Source organism: Pteropus alecto, unplaced genomic scaffold, assembly GCF_000325575.1.
Source record: "Pteropus alecto unplaced genomic scaffold, ASM32557v1 scaffold29, whole genome shotgun sequence".
NCBI lineage: Eukaryota > Metazoa > Chordata > Mammalia > Chiroptera > Pteropodidae > Pteropus > Pteropus alecto.
In genome coordinates, this window is record NW_006443120.1 from 302763 (window position 1) to 319522 (window position 16760).

Sequence of the window (16760 nt, forward strand, 5' to 3'; positions counted from 1 at the left end):
ATACTTCAGTGCTCATCTCCCACAAATAACACTTTCCTACATAGCCGCAACATAATTATCACTATGAGGAAATAAGCATAAGTCTTTCAGTAACATCCAATCTAAACTTTCTTCAAGTTTTATCTAATTTCCCAACCCCATCATTAATTGTAAAAATTCTCACTCAGAATTGTTTATTATATGTACCTACAGGTCATGCCTTCCCAATCTCTTTCCATGTGAAACAGTTTCTCACTGTTTTCTTAATTTTCGTAAAGATTACAGACCAGATACCATGCAGAATGTCCCCCAATATTGATCTTTTTCAGGTTTCCTCACGAGTAGATTCAGGCTATGCACTTTGACAAGAATATTGCAGAAGTGATGTGGTGTTCTTTTATCGCACGTAGCAGTGAACAGTTTAGCTTTGTCCCATTGCAGATAATGTTAACTTTGCCTCCCTGGTGTTCCTAATACACTTCGCCTTTTCATTCAATAAGCATTTTGTGGACAGATACTTTAAGAACATGTGGACATCTTACCAGAATCAATTACTATTTTTATGGTTGTCAAACTGTAATCTTCCAATTTCATTATTAATTTTACATCTATTAGTTAGCATTATACTTTAATAAAAAGCTTTCTCTTTTTCCTGCTTTTTTAAATAATCTATGGACATACCTCCTTTTATTGCACCTTGCTTTATTAAGCTTCACAGATATGGCGTTTTTTTACAAATTGTAGCCAAGACCCTTTACAAGCAAAAGGATTACAACTCCCTTTATTGTGATGCTTCCTTTATTGTGCTGATCTGGAACTGAACCCACAATATATCTGAGGTACGCCTGGATTTCATATCAGTATGAACTGATGGATTACTATTTTACTCATTAGGTTATAATCTGTTGCTATCATTATTTATTGTAATATCCAAATCATCCCAGATTTAGCCAATAAGGGCCTCTTCAAGTTAGCTTATGTATTCTTTTGACATATCTCCAGCATTCTTGGAAAACTTATTTATTTTCAGGCAGAAGAGGATATTACAGAGCTAGAATCATCCATTTCTAAGGAGCCTGGCTTCTTTTTAATAAAGAATGATATTCAAAAGCAAAATCACAAGTAGGAAATATATACATTGATGTGTTGCCTAATGGAAGAGATACCACTGCATTTCACACAAGAGCAATTGTCTGAGAATGCACCCCAGTTAATAATATAGCTACAGACTGCCAGAGATCCAGGTCTTTTGTAAATGTGTTTTCTGTAGCTCACATTAAAATCCCACAGAAGTATAAGCTAAAAATATAAAGAAAGCTTAATGTCTTGATAGCTATTCCATGTGACCCTAAATAGCTAGCATATTATTTTTAATTTTTAATTTATTTATTTTTAATTACAATTGACATTTAATATTATTTTATATTAGCTCACTCTCTCTCCTTCTCTTGAGTAAGCCCATACTCCTCTCTTGAGTGTGTACTTTTGCTTTAATAAATTGTGCACTTTCCTGCTTGTTGTTCATCTTGCTTTTGAATATTTCTTGTGGAATAGGACAAGAATCTGGTCACTGGACTCCCATGCTCTCCAGCCATTTGTCTTACCCTTGAATTCTTTCTTGTGGAATAAGACAAGAACCTTCCCTGCAACAATAGCAACTTTCTTTGGCAGCTTGTCAAAATATATTTTCTGTCACTCAGGTTTCCAGAAGCATGTCTTTACTGTTAATGGACCATTTATTCTGAGATTGTTGAAGAACTGCTTAACCAAATGGGAAAGTCACAGAGCCCCTTCCCCTAAGCTCACTTCTGCCTCACCCTTTCCTCCCTGGGTCATTCAGCGGCTGCTTCAGGTTCCTGAGGTTTTACAAATTGTCCCATTTTGTCTTTGGAGAGCTATCATTTTTGTAAAATGTTTTTCAATTTAACTTAGTCAGGATGATAGTCTAGAGATTTGCCTTACAAGAGTAAATAGTGGATAAGGATGTGTGAAGAAAACTGCCTCGTTACTTCTTACGTGACACAGACTTGGAAATTTACATGTACATTGCTGCATTACAGATTCTGAGAAGCTCTGCACTAAAAAAACAGGTTTAACTTTGCAAAGTTTCCTAATTTATTAATTAGTAATTTTTTATGTATATTATTATGCATATGCTTTGAGAAGCAGTGGCTCCCAAACATTTGGGAAGCCTGCATTTTTAACTCAATCAGGTACCCCCAGACATCCCTGGCTGAAGAGAAGGTATGATGTAAATGCAGAAGCTTCTGTGTCCCAGAGCAACGATTCAAAGATGAAACCAGTGGGCTATCTCCCCTGAGAAATAGGCACTTATAAAAAGAAAAAACAGTTTCATTTTCAAGTTAATTTCTCTGCTTATATTAATCATTCTGAGTGAATTAAAGAGGTACAGAAAGTGTACTTGTTAGGCAGTTAGGCAGACATGAGTGGCAGGGGAATGAAGACTCAACCCAGAGACCTTCCTTAGGACCTCCCAGAAACACCCATTTTTATGGTTAAAAATTACCTTTACATCCTGAACTACAAGAAACTAAGAACTACAAAAACAACTGCTAGTTTAGTCTGGCTATAAGCTTGTGAACAGTTTTTACATGTACTAACTTTTCTTGACCAAAGCCTCATTCTATCATCATTATATTAGTATATATATGTCTAGAAGTTCATAAATCTAATGATATTAGATTAAATTCTGGGTAACCGCATGCACAGTAAATGAAGGGTTATGTAACAGCATATGTCAATCAAAAGGATCTCACGTGCCAAATATCTAGCACTGCCCCTATAACCACTCATCATGTCCATAATATAAGTTATACACTCTGGAATCTATGGGGCTATAGCCATCTCTGGCATAGCCAGTTTCTCTCTTGAAATGTTCTTTAATAAACTTCTTTTCTTAAATCCTACTGATCTGTAATTCTTTACTGCATCAGCAGAATGGACCAAGCCTTCTCAACATTCCCAGTGTCCCAGGAACAATAACATACTGATGTGTTAAAGAAAAATATTTTTATAACTCTAAAAAATATTGTCACAGATATGTTTTTATCAATTAATTTAAGGGGGAAAAAACGGAAATAAAGGTTTCTACTGAATAAACGAATACAGACATTAACACGTAAATACATGTAAACAAGGTAAAACCATCAAATAAACACAAGTGCCTCTACTTACAAAGACAACAGAAAAAAAGATCAGTTAAATATTTAGATGAACTTATCTTTAAAATACATTTTATTTCAATTCTCCATTTCAGATGACTTTTAAACCAAAGGTAAAATGGTGGTATTATCTTATTAATTTTAATTCCATTTTTAACTAAGGTCAACTAAAGAATTACCAACAACTGGCATAAATCTTTTTTCATTTAATGTTTTCGTTAACCATTAATAAAGGCAAAACATATAGAAACAGGCTTACGGAAGACGATATCAGATAAACACAGAAAGTAATTATTCATCAGGAAAGGTTAAAGAAAATTAATTGTTTTTGTTTTGTTTCATCTGTTTTCTGTGGTGTTCCTCAAGGTTTGAGGCATCAGCAGTAATGAAGGAAATAGATTTGCAATTGTAGGACTATTGTTTACATAGTGTTGGCACTAAATTTTCCTCACAACATAATTACTTTGAAAAACAGAGATAGGCATTATCCTAAATTGAATACAGTTTGCAAAAACATGTATCTTTCAAAATCTATAGAGTCTACTAATTTCTTTTTTTTTTTAAATTAACATAAGGAAGAAAAACATCTGAAAAGAAGGTAAGAATATTAAGTCCTGAGTTGTATAGCCCGAGTTTTAATAACAGTCACAGTGTTACTGTTGGGGTGATGTGAAATCCGGTGTCCTCCAGTGGCATGGAGGGGGTCCACAATTCTTTCCTGCAGACACAGTAAAGAATTATAGGTCAGTGAGATTTAGAAAAAGTAAGATTTATTGAAAGTACATTTTTAGAAGGAGATGGGCTGTGTGCTAAGGAAGGCTGTAGCTCCGTGAAATTTGGGAGGTGAAAAGATAAAAGATAAAAGACAGAGTAAGCGCCAAAGGAGGAATGAATTTTCAGCGAAGAGAGCTGTAACCATGCAGAAGTGAGAAGTTCTGTTTATATTTGGGCTATAATGGGAGAGTGCAAGGGTGATACTACATGACCAGCATGTGAGCTCACCTTGACTGACCGTTGGCTGCTATATAACACCTTGCCTACTGCGCATGCGCTTACCTAGAATTTAGTCTGTTATAATTAGATTCGTGAACTTCCAGGAATAGGCATAATATTATGATGGTGTAATGATGGTATAATGATGCTGAGGTTATGGGCGGGTTGGGGTAATATTTAATATGCATACATGTTTGTGGCAGGTTTAAACCAGCAGATTTTATGGCCTTTTTGCCTTAGGATTAAGAGTAATTCATTACCATAAAAGGTGAGGTGTTTTGGGGAGGTCCTTAAAGAAGGTCTTCAAGGAATATTTCTATGATTACAGAGCTGAGCCTTCACTCCTGTCATTCATGCCTGCCTAACTACTTTACAACAGGAGGTATGAAAATATACTTAACTATGGTAATATTTTTAATATAAAATCTCTGTCACTTGAATGATAAACCCAGGTATTAAAATGGTTAAAATGAATCTTATTCATTAGAAAAATGATTTTGAGATTAGAAGAAAACTGAATTTGTTATGATATTTAAAATGATCTAACATTTTACTTTTTCCATTCAGTATATAAACATTCTTTTATGTTCACTATATCCAAATAACCCCTGATGCTTATATAAACAAGCATTAGGACAGTGTGATCCATGCTCATTCATCTTTAGGCTGGAGTTAAAATTTTAGAAAATAGGGTGTTCGCCTCCCTCCTGTCCCACCCAGATCATTTTATCTGAGGAATTGACTACATTCTCACATACCTACTCTGGTGCTCAGTGACAATAAGACACAAATGGCCTCATTAACATGAAGCTGGATGGTAAGATTACCAGTCCAAAGACTGTGTGCCTAACGCTTTGAAAGGCCAAACTCAAAGCATCAGAGTTTGAAGTCAGGAAAAATTTATTGATCGAGAAGTTGCCAACTAAGAGGATAGGAGACTTCATGATTCTTCAAATCTATCTTAAGAAAGTACATAGTTCAGGCTTCTTTTATGTCAAGGGAAGGGGAAATTGGAGGGTCAAGAAATGATCGACCACAGCACTACTGCAGACATCTGGGTTCCAACATGAGTTCGATGAAGACTGTGAAACTTTGTTGTTCTTAGTCTGTTAACACGTGAGTATGGTTACAAGGTTCCTGCAAATCTTTAATAAACAATTATTATTTTTGCACATACTTCCCTCATCTCCTCAGGAGAGTCACCTTCTGGTAAGCCCCAAGCAGAATTCTTTTAATGATTAACATGTCTATATGCAAGACTAAATGGAAAGCTATTAGCCTGAAGGTCATAGGAACAAAGCAAGCTTGAAAAAGATGGAGTCAGAGAGACAAAGCATTTCACTCTGTTATAGTAATAGCTAAAAAAGGCTCTGCACTAGAGTCAAGGGTGCATACCACTAACTATAGATATAACTTTTTGTACCCCAGTCATTCTCTGTCAGGTACTGCAGCACAGAGCAAAGGGTCATCATACCTCTTAGCTCTGCACCAACCAGCTCTCATCAAGTATGCTTTGGCTTCTTCATCTGTATTAAATATCTAAATAAGGTGTAGAAAAAAATTAAACAAAATAAAGCACTTAGGATAATGGCTGGCACATAGCTAATGTATTTACTAACTAAATATAATATTGGCTGAAAAAACTAGAAAATTTAGCAAATAATATCTGTTTTTTATATAATAGTAACTATGTTTTCAAAACCCTGAGCATTATAGTGTGAAACAATTGTCTCACTATTTGTTTTCTGTAATCACATTTTCATATTTCCAAATTGGATTAACATAACTTTCAAGTTGTCAGGCAATAACTAGAAAAATTTTTCTCAAATTCAGCCCTACATAAGAAATTGAACCACACTGATCAAGTCTTGTATTAAAGAGAGTAAAATTGTATCTGGTCATTTATATTCCATTCTTAGATTAGGTTTTGTTTCTCTCCAGTATTCTCTACTTAGAATACAATTTTTCCAAACATTATGGATGTTCATCAAAAAATTAAAAATAGAACTCCATACTATCCAGCAATCACTTCTGGGTATTTATCTGAAGAAAACAAAAGCATAATTTGAAAAAATAAATGCACATTGCCCTCATGTTTATTGAAGTATCATTTACAATAGCCAAAATATGGAAGCAATCTAGGTGTCAATTGACAGGCAAATGGATTAAGAAATGTTAAATATTTAAAATGAAATATTATTCAGTCATGAAAAAAGAATTAAGTTTTGTCATTTGCCACATTAGTGGATCTTGAAGGTATCATGCTAAGTGAAATAAGTCAGACAAAGCAAATATTGTATAATTTCTCTTATATGTGGACACTAAAACAAAACAAAACAAAACAAAACAAAACAAAACAAAAGTGTAGGCAATTAGGTAGACATGAGCGACAGAGGAATGTAAGCCCAGCCCAGAGACCTCCCTTAAGACCTAGACATACCCATTTTATGGTTAAAAGTATTCTTACATCCTAAAATACAAGGACGTAAAACACACACACACACACACACACACACACACACACACACACACACAAAAAAGCCACAGAGTCACGCTGGCCACAAACACACGTGCACTTAGTACATACATTGTCCTTCCTTGACCTTAGTCTCTTTATAACATCATTATAACATTAGACATATGCCCAGAAGTTCATGAATCTAAGTATAGCCACTGATTCAGGCTGGCCACAAACACCTGTGCAGTTAGTACATACATTGTCCTTCCTTGACCTTAGTCTCTTTATAACATCATTATAACATTAGACATATGCCCAGAAGTTCATGAATCTAAGTATAACAGACTGAATTCTGGGTAACCATATGTGCAGTAGACAAAAGATTATAGAACAGCCAACTGTCAATCGAAATGACCTAAGTCAATCATCTAGCACCACCCTTGTTACCTCCATCACAGCCAAATATAATACAGACCTCTTCACTTCTACAGGACTATGACCATCTCTGGAGAAGCCCATTTCTCTCTTGAAAAGTATTTTAATAAATCTTACTATTCCTAAATTTTGCTGATCTGTAATTCTTTACTGCATCAGTGAAAAGAGCCGAGGTCCCCTCAGCACCACTTGGGCAATGACTTATTTAGATTGCTCCCAAAGATAACAACAAACAAACAAACAAACAAACAAACCAAGCTAAAACCAAACCAAAACAAAGCAACAAAGCTCATAGACACAGAGAACAGATTGGTGGTTGTAAGAGATGGGAGAGTTGTGGGGGGATGAAAGAAATGGGACAACTTTTTTTAAGTTTAAATATATTGAGTAAAAATTTTTTTTAAAAAATGAAATTTTTATCGTAGTGTAAACATTAATCAATTACGAAACACTTGCTTATTACATGTATGAAACAAAAAGCTTTTATAAATGAAATCACTTCTGAAAGAAAGGGTTTACCGAGCCACCGGCTAGCCTGAAAAGGACTGGGTCCTGGGACACGAAGTCTAAACCATTAGCAGCAGCGCTATATGAAGACAGCAACGTGTCCACCATCTTGGAGTTGATGAGTTCTTTTATATTTCAAGTAGGGAAAAGAAAGATGTTATAATAGAATTTGCATTAGCTATGGATAAAGAGGGTAGAAAAGGTAAAGCAAAGCTAGTTCTGAGATAGGTATGTGAAGCAGTTTTCGCATCTTTGGATTGATCGTGGGCAATGGTTCAGAAAGTTTATGCTTAAGCGAGAAGCAGAAGTTCCTGGTAGTTAGCTATTCAGCTATTCTCTTTAGATAATTACGGAAATAGCCACCTGAAAGTTAATACAAAGTTTCAACATACAATCAGAAAGGTAAGCAAGCTTTTGTTGGTTTTGCCCTGTAGTTGTTAACTGATTAACTTTTCTTGTTGCTTCCTTCCACCCTCTGGCCTGCTGTAATTTAATTTAGAACATCTCAGAATTTTCTCTTTGTCACATTTTTCAGATTTCTTTTCATCATGCCATATAAGTAAAATTACAATGAGACTCAGAACAATGAAGTTTGATGAAGGCAGAAAAATTCCAGAAAACAACAACAACAACAACAAAATATTAATGAGATAATGCAGGCCAAATGGAGGACATAGGGAAGCCAAGGGGCAAAGACTCACAAGAGTTAAAGGTACAAAAAAGAAGGAATGGGGTGCCAAAAAACAAACAAACCATGTAGCCTCGAACAAACTCTGAATTAAATATAATAGGAAGAACAGTTGGTTTTGAGTTTTGAGTGCGTGTGAGTTTTGAGTGAGAGAAAGAGGGAGGAAGTGGAGAAGGAGGGCGGGAGATAGGGAATGGAGAAAGAGGAAAGAGAATTTTTTCTACTTATTTCACTCTCTTGGTCAGGCTCTAATGCTATTAATATTAAACTAGTCAGAGATAATAAAAGAATGCATAGAATTATGCTTTAAAGTTTATCATATTTGCTTTGTCTCACCTCATCATTCTTGGGATTACATTTTGAATCACTAGGAGAAAAAATATGTCATCCCAAAAGGATAGATATGTGGACTTGTACATCTGAAGATGACTCTGTTTATGAATCAGGTTTATGCCATTATTTGGATGGATGCTTCTAATTTCAAATGAAGAATGGGTCTTGAGCAACTTGTATCTTTTAATGAGAGCAGTTATATACATTATATGTATACACACATATGTATATACATATATACATATATGTGTATCTATGTAGGTCAATACATTTTCTATTATACAGAATGTTTTGTTTCCCTGAATTATTCTAGAAAAACTGGCTTGCACCTTGAGAATGATGTGGTGAAATATTTATGTTGACACTGGATTTGATTATGAAAGTGTTTTTTTGCTCTTTGTAGGCAGGCTGTTTGTTTGTGAATAATTCTGTATAAGTGGCTTATTTCTATCAAGGTCACAATTGCAGAGTGCACAAAATGGAGTTGATTCTATATTCTGGGTTGTGCTTTGAATAGATTTTGTTCTATGGAGCATTTGTTAGGCAGAGAAGTTTTTTGGTGATCTGCTCTCACTGCTCAACCTCTTGCCTCTAGCTATGTTTTAAAAATTCTACAAATCTTTTCCCTTTGGGCTTTTCATGATTACTTGTGACTTTCAGAATGTTTTCCTGCAGATAATGATGTCTCTGAAAATCAATAATTGTAGGTTATTAGATAATGGTGTCTACTGAAAAAGCTCTTGTTAGGTTTAAAGCATCAAATAAACAACAGGAAGCTAATTACTTGTATCTTTAAAAATACCCTTTCTCTTATACATTACCACTCATACTTATCTATCCTTGTAGTTCAGCTGGTCTTTTGAATTAAAACTAAACTTCTTCCTCATACTTAAGAGTAATGGAAATGTAGCAGCTCTATTTTAGATGTTTATTAAAATTATCTTTCCCATTTGCCTCTCTGATTATATGTTTGAGGAATCTCAGCAGTAGTTTTTGTTTGTTCCTCTGACTTCTTTCTTTATTGCTTTGTATCACTTCCCTCTTTTTACCTGTCTTTACTTTGTAATTAATTTTAATTTCCTATGGTATTTATATCCTCTCTATTGGTTTTTTATTCTTATTATTTTTTATTTTCTTCAAATATATTTTAAATGATACTTACAACATGCGTTATCTTATGTTCTTTAAATTAATGTATTCTGTAGGGTTAACTCAGAAGATAGCCCCTACGCATACTCAGAAGACTGAGAGATGCCTAACCAGCAGCCAAGGAAGGCAGTACACAAATTGCTTTCAGCAGAGTCTACTCCCAAAAATGTTTTCTGCTGCCCCCATGGAAGTTATCTGCTCCTGTAACCAAACAGCACATCTAGCTCCCATCTGTCTGAGAAGGCAGCTGCTCCCTCAATGATAACCCCTCCCTCTGCCTGTGGGAATAAAAAACCCTGCTGTACTTGGTCAGCAGCAGTTTTTTCCTGCAGCTCCTACCAGCCGCTGCTGAAGCTCCCCTGTCTCGTGAGTAATAAATGTCATTTCTCACCCCTCTGGTCCTCCTGGTGTTTTATCGGAATATCCAAACCCAGGTGCAAGGCCCAGGCCTGAGGCTCCTGCATTACGAATTCTAACTATAAATTTTATTCCGTTTCATCATTTTTTTAAACATGCGTATCTTAGGTCACATTTCAATCTATAGTTTATTTATATGTTTACATTGCATTTCGCATGTATTTGCATGGGAATTTATATAAAAATTGTAGTTACCTGAAAATTTTTAATATGATTGGGATAACTAAATATATACAGTTTTATTACTCTAAATACTATTGATAATAACACAAACAATTTTAGAAGGAAATTATCAGGAAAGTGGTATCACTTTTCACTAGAAGTCCTTAAGGGCATTAATGAATAGAATAAGATCATGTGCGGTGTACATTTACATGCACAATAGAAAATTACATGTAACCACATGCTTGTGTTTATTTGTTTTTTTTTGTAAATAGTCGTGCATGGGTAAATTTCCTTTTAAACTTTTAGATGTTATTTTTTTACTGTTATAATTCACATTAATGTAGTTCTTATCTTCTTATATGTCTGTAAATTTTGAAAAGCTCTTTCATTGAAACAATTCTTATATTTCTTTATCATTTTCAACATCCATAGCAGAGACTGCTGGTTAATAACTCAATTCACTTCCTCTTTTCCTGGACCACATATTAGACTATAGTTCCCAGGTAAGTGGAGCCATGCATCTGAGTTCTAACCAATGAAATGTGAGCAGAAGGGATATAAGTCATATTCAAGCCTGTCCCTCTCGCCTAAGAGGGAAGTACCCCTTCTTACACGCCTGGAATGGAGAAAACTTCAGATCATATTTACAAGCCATGATTTTTAATGCAGGATAGGGTGAATTCTCCCTTGTAGAGACTCAAACCCTACATCCACTGAGAGAGCATACTTAGCTCCTCGCAAGAAGAATTTAAGATCCAGTCAGAGTTAGAGACAGGAAAGTTTATTAGAGAAGGAATAATGTTCCACAGACAGAGACATGGCCTCTTCTCAATGTCAGAAAATTAGACCCCGAGTGTTTGAGGAATTGGGTTTATCATCTGTTTTCCTTTCATGGAACTGGTATGCAGCATTAAAGGCCTGGGGAAATAGTAACCTCAGCAGAGATTTTCCTGTAGCTCCCTGAGTTCAGGTCATATTCTGATTGTCCAGGTTCCCCTGTCTAGCAGCATGTAGCAGGTTCTGAATACAACCTAGTTTAATATTTAGTCAATTTGTATAGTTCTCATGCCTCTTTCCTATGTTAATTCGAAAATGGAACTGCAACGTAAAAGGATTTTTGTTACTTCTCCTAAGTGGAGAGGTGCCCAAAGGGAAATTTCATATCGGTAACTAGTGAAGAATAAAATTTTACTGTATTAGGCTACTGAGATTTGAGGGTTTATCTACAGTAGCTAAAATTACTTTAAACAAAACATCACCCACCAAATAGAATTGTTAAAATAAAATGCAGAATGTATTGTTAAATGTGAATTTCAGATAAACAGTGAGTAAAAAAATAATAGTGTTAAGTATGTCTCATACAATATTTGGAACATAGTTACACAAAAATGTTTTAGTTTATCTAAAATACAAATTATACTGAGGGTCCTGTATTTTTATTTGCTAAATCTGACAACTCTACAAAAATAGATACTATGCAATAAGAATATCAGAACTTAGAAAGTAGGAATTATGTTTTTCTTCTTTTACTCTACTTGATTTTCTAGTTTAAGGCACTTAGAAAATACCCAACATATTCTTCTATGTCAATGTAGTAGTTTAGTACAGGAGAGAAAAATACAACTATGAGAAAAAATTTATAAATATTGTTTCTGATATTATCTGTTAAAATGAGTCCCTAAAATATGTATTTAAAATTTTGGCTAATATTAAAAATATAATAATTATTTTTACTACTTTCTTATTCTTAATGGCTAAAATTATTTTAATGATTTATTTTTTGTCAAGTATTTATTGTATTGCATTTTATGAAAACTTATTTGAATTTAGAGTTGCATTTCTCACTTTCCTGTTAATTTACCAACACTTGTTTTACTTTTGGTAATAGTATCCCATTGAGAAGCCCAGAGTCAAACTCTATCTTCTAGGACAGTTTAGAATGTTACTGATCCTTCCTATCAGTAAATATTCCTATCAGTAAATTAAGGATGAGTGGCTCATCCTTACTCTTACACACCCCACTTATGCCAGTTGAAAAATCTAACAATCTTAGCCAAATAGTATCTCAGAAAGCAAAAAGACAAATTATTGCCACAAAACTCAATACTATTTATTAACAAAACATGGTATTTATGCCATTTTTACCATGGGTCTGTCTGTAGAAAGCATATTACATACATTATTATGTTACATATATAATTTACATTTATACTTTATTTATGAGTGTATATTTTCTAGGTATATCATATTTATCATTACATGCTATATGTAAGCATGCATGTATATACATAATGCATGTATATGTGTGTGTGTGTGTATATATATATATATATAATAATAATAATAATAATTTGCTCAAGCATGCACAAACTATTACTCTAAACTATTACTACTCTAAACTATTACTACTAGTTTAGAGATGAAAAACTGAGGCTTATAAAATTTACATAACTAGTTGAGGTCACCATCAGCACTACCAATACAAGTGTGTGTTAAATAAATAGATTCTCAGCAGTAACACAGTGATAGAAATGAGGTGGCAAAATTTATTTCACACAAATTAAAGAGGGAGAAGCCTGAATCTTTAGATATAAGAAGACTTATATATTTAGATCAAAGGTGACATGGCACTGTTTGGCTCTAAGCACAGGTTATTGAAAGATGTGCCTAGGTGGGTTAGAGAGAGCCCAGAGGACAGGTTAGAATTACAACTTCCTTTTGGTAATTGTGTGGCTGAAGGTATATCTCAATGTCTCTGAACCTTGGTTTCCTTTTTCATGGAGCAAAACAATGTTCAATCACACAATTATTTTTTCACTCTGAAAAAACTTTTATCTATATTTTTCAGATTTGTTTAAGGGAAGTTTCAGAAATATGCAACCCTCCTAATAAAGAGGTATTTCATCCTAATAAATGGGGCATTTCATGCCTCCTCTGACCATCAATGGGTGGTTAATATTACTGCAAAGCATAATCATAGATAACAATTATTAAACAATATTATATACATAAAAAGCATTAGATTAATGTATGACAAAGAGTAAAAAACCTTGAACAATTAAGAAAAGTTACAAATATTTGTGACAAGCATTACACATATTTTCCCAAACAAATTAAAATAAAATCATTGGCATTTTAAAAGGAATTTTCTATTTAATTATGAAAATTTCTTTAAAGTTCTCTCACCCTAAGTGATGCCAGATGAGATGCCATCAAAAACAGCTTTTGAATTAGTTATGTCTAACTTTTGGTGTGTCCATTTTTGGCTATAGTTTTTCAGCTAAAAAACATAACTTTTTTGTTGCAATTGCAAAAGGAAATTAAATTTTTTTCTTTGAAATTTTGTTAGCATATAAGAATATGATGTATTTTTGTACATTGGTGTTGTATCCTGCAGCTTTACTGTATTTGTTTATTGTTTCTAATAGCTTTTTGGTAGATTTTTTTAGGGATTTCTCTACAAAGAATTATGTCATCTGCAAAAAGTGACAGTTTTACTTCTTCATTCCCAATTTGGATGCAGTTTATTTCTCTCTATTGCCTAATTATTCTGTCTTGGACTTCTTGTACTATGTTGAATAACAATGATGACAGTGGTCATTCTTGTCTTTTTCCTGATTTTAGAGAAAAAGCCTTCAGTGTTTCACCATTGGGTGATATTAGCTGAAGGATTGTGATATGTGGCCTTACTGTGTTGAGGTATTTTTCTTCTATACCCATTTATTGAGTGTTTTTCATTTTCGCGAATTAAAGTGTTTTCTTTCTTAAATATTGGCAAGATTATATGTGATAGGTATCTAATAAGAAATGAATTATAGAGCTTTGTATTATTTATTCTCTTACCTAAAATAGAAATCATATTGCTAAGGAGTTTTTATGCCTAAGATTCAAAGTTGCATATTGATGGATATGCATCCAGGGGTGTATCTGAAAATATCTGTAGATAAATCATAATATAACCAATCTGCACAAATATGACAAACATAGAAATAATTAGAGGTGTGGAATATGTTATGGCTATTGTGCAAATACAGAATAATATCTATAGCAAAATCAACAAGTTCATTGGACGGAATCCTGCAAACATTAAATTTTTTTTTTTTAAATAGAGTATTTACATTAAGTACATCTATTAATGTTTTTTGTGACTAAAATGTTTTAAACTCTTCAAGTGTTTTGAAATTTTATACATCTCAAAAAAAATTCAATGATAAGCATTATTTGTTTGTTATGACACTTCTATTCAATGCATAGTGTTTTACTTAAGTTAATGCAGGACTAAACTTTATAATAGAAGAGTAAAACCACCACAATGAAGATTTACCTACTGTTTCTTCCTTAAGGAAGATGATAGCTTCTACATGATTTATTTAAGTTCAATATTTATTTTGTCCTAATAATAGTAAAATACTAAAGTTCAATTTGTACTGCCTCAAGGAAAAATTCTATAATTTAATTAGCCATATCAGTTATATATTTAATACAAAGAACATAGAGATAGTATATAAAACCACATTTTAAAGAATGATGTTCTGAGTGCCTATCCTTCCTAGTATTCTTTTAAAACTTATATCTTGCTAGTGATAAATATATGATATAGAATCATTCTTTTTACCTAATATCTCTTGCTTTCTCAAAGCTTGACTCTACATGGCTTGTTTGTATGAAGTAAATCTCAGCTTCCTATAGGCTGTGATAAACAATCTTAAAAGTTTTAATGGTCCTTTCATCCCATCACAGAGATTCCTGACTTGTACAGTTCTGCATTTAACAAATCTATTTTGTGTAGCCCTCATGTTGAAGCTATGCTGACAGAAATCATTAAATTCCAGGATTTCTTAATTACTACATTTGTCCTCAGATACTAAAGTCTCACACTTTGCAAGTTCCTGTGTTAAGACTCTGGGGACTCCAGAGTTAAATAATTCAGTCTGGTACTTGCTTTATGGCCATATCATTATATTTTGTCATGGATTTGTATCAGTGAAAGGGTTTTCTTCAGTGTTTAACTCTCTCACCCTATCCCATGTGTTCTTTTAACTCATTCTCTTCATTTAAGTCAGGAAATATTCAATAATTATAGGAAAAGATTTGCTCTCAGTTGACTGAGGCAGGACTCTAAATACTGTCCCATAATTTCAAGTCAGAAAGATGAAACTAAAACCATTTTCCATTTTCTCTTCTCTTTCTGTGCCAGTTTTAAGCAATAATATGAAGCAAATTTTAGTAGCTCCTAGGATTCCACTTCTGCCCCTTGCTCTGTGGCCATAAACAGAACAAACTCTAAGTTTTATTTTATAGCTCTCTAAGCAAGTGTATGATTTGAAACAGAACACCTAACTTAACACAAATTGTCTATGCATTCAAATTGTGCTGTGGCATGACTCTAGATACAAAACTTGAATAATTGATGTTTTCTTGTTCTTGTGGCACAATTGATTATGCCTTCATTGCTGATTTCTGTGGTTAGGTTTTTGGTGTCCACTTTATTCTGCTGAAATGAGGTTATAATTAATGATTGCTGTTTCTATAGGGAATGTTGTACTAACTTGCCACCAAAATTTTGTTATAGCTAAGTATATTCACTTGATTGTGTTAAATTTAGGAAATTAACAAAAATTATAATTGATAGATCAAATGAATATTATCATTTCTATCATCATTTTCACTTGATGGAATTAATGCAGTTCTGTGCTATTAAAATTTGCAGTTTAACTTCATCTTCTCAGACCACTTGATTTTTCTAACACATCAGTAAAAACAACTCTTATTCCTGGAATAGAAAAAGTAAGGAGCTGTACTGAGGTTCAGTGAATTTCAATTTCTGGTATTTTAAAGAATAAACCATTTTACAGAGGTTAACCATTTCTGAATATTAAAGGGCTTTTCTTGTTAAGAAAAAAAATCACTTAAGTGCAATATCTCGACTCTACGTGGAGGCAACTGTCCAGAAGATCTTTTCTTGCTTGATTATAGAACAAGCTTCTCTGACAATGTGTTTTCACTCTTGTTAAAAAATGCCAAATTGATTAGTTTAATTATCAAATAATTTTAAGGAGCTACTAAACCCAAACAAATTTCTAGACATGATGAAGACAGAGAATATGAAAACATGTAGTCTCAAGGGCCTTAAAAGTACATGTAACTTAGTTAGAAAAACAGAACATAAAATGTGAAAAAGTTGAATATTATACAAGTTAATTATAACATAACTCAACAATAGAAGGGATATTCTAGGCATTCACTAATTAATTGGCAAATGGAAATGTTCTCAGTTATTGACTTTGCTTTACCTTAGATTAACATTTAAAAGGAAAAATCACCAAATTAATCATTCTATCTACCTATTTGTTTCTGATGTATAGAACAAGTTATAGTAAACAAAACCATATGTTAAAGACTGGTGTTAGGAGTGCTTTTCTTTTCTGGTACTTCTTAATTGATGCTGTTTTTT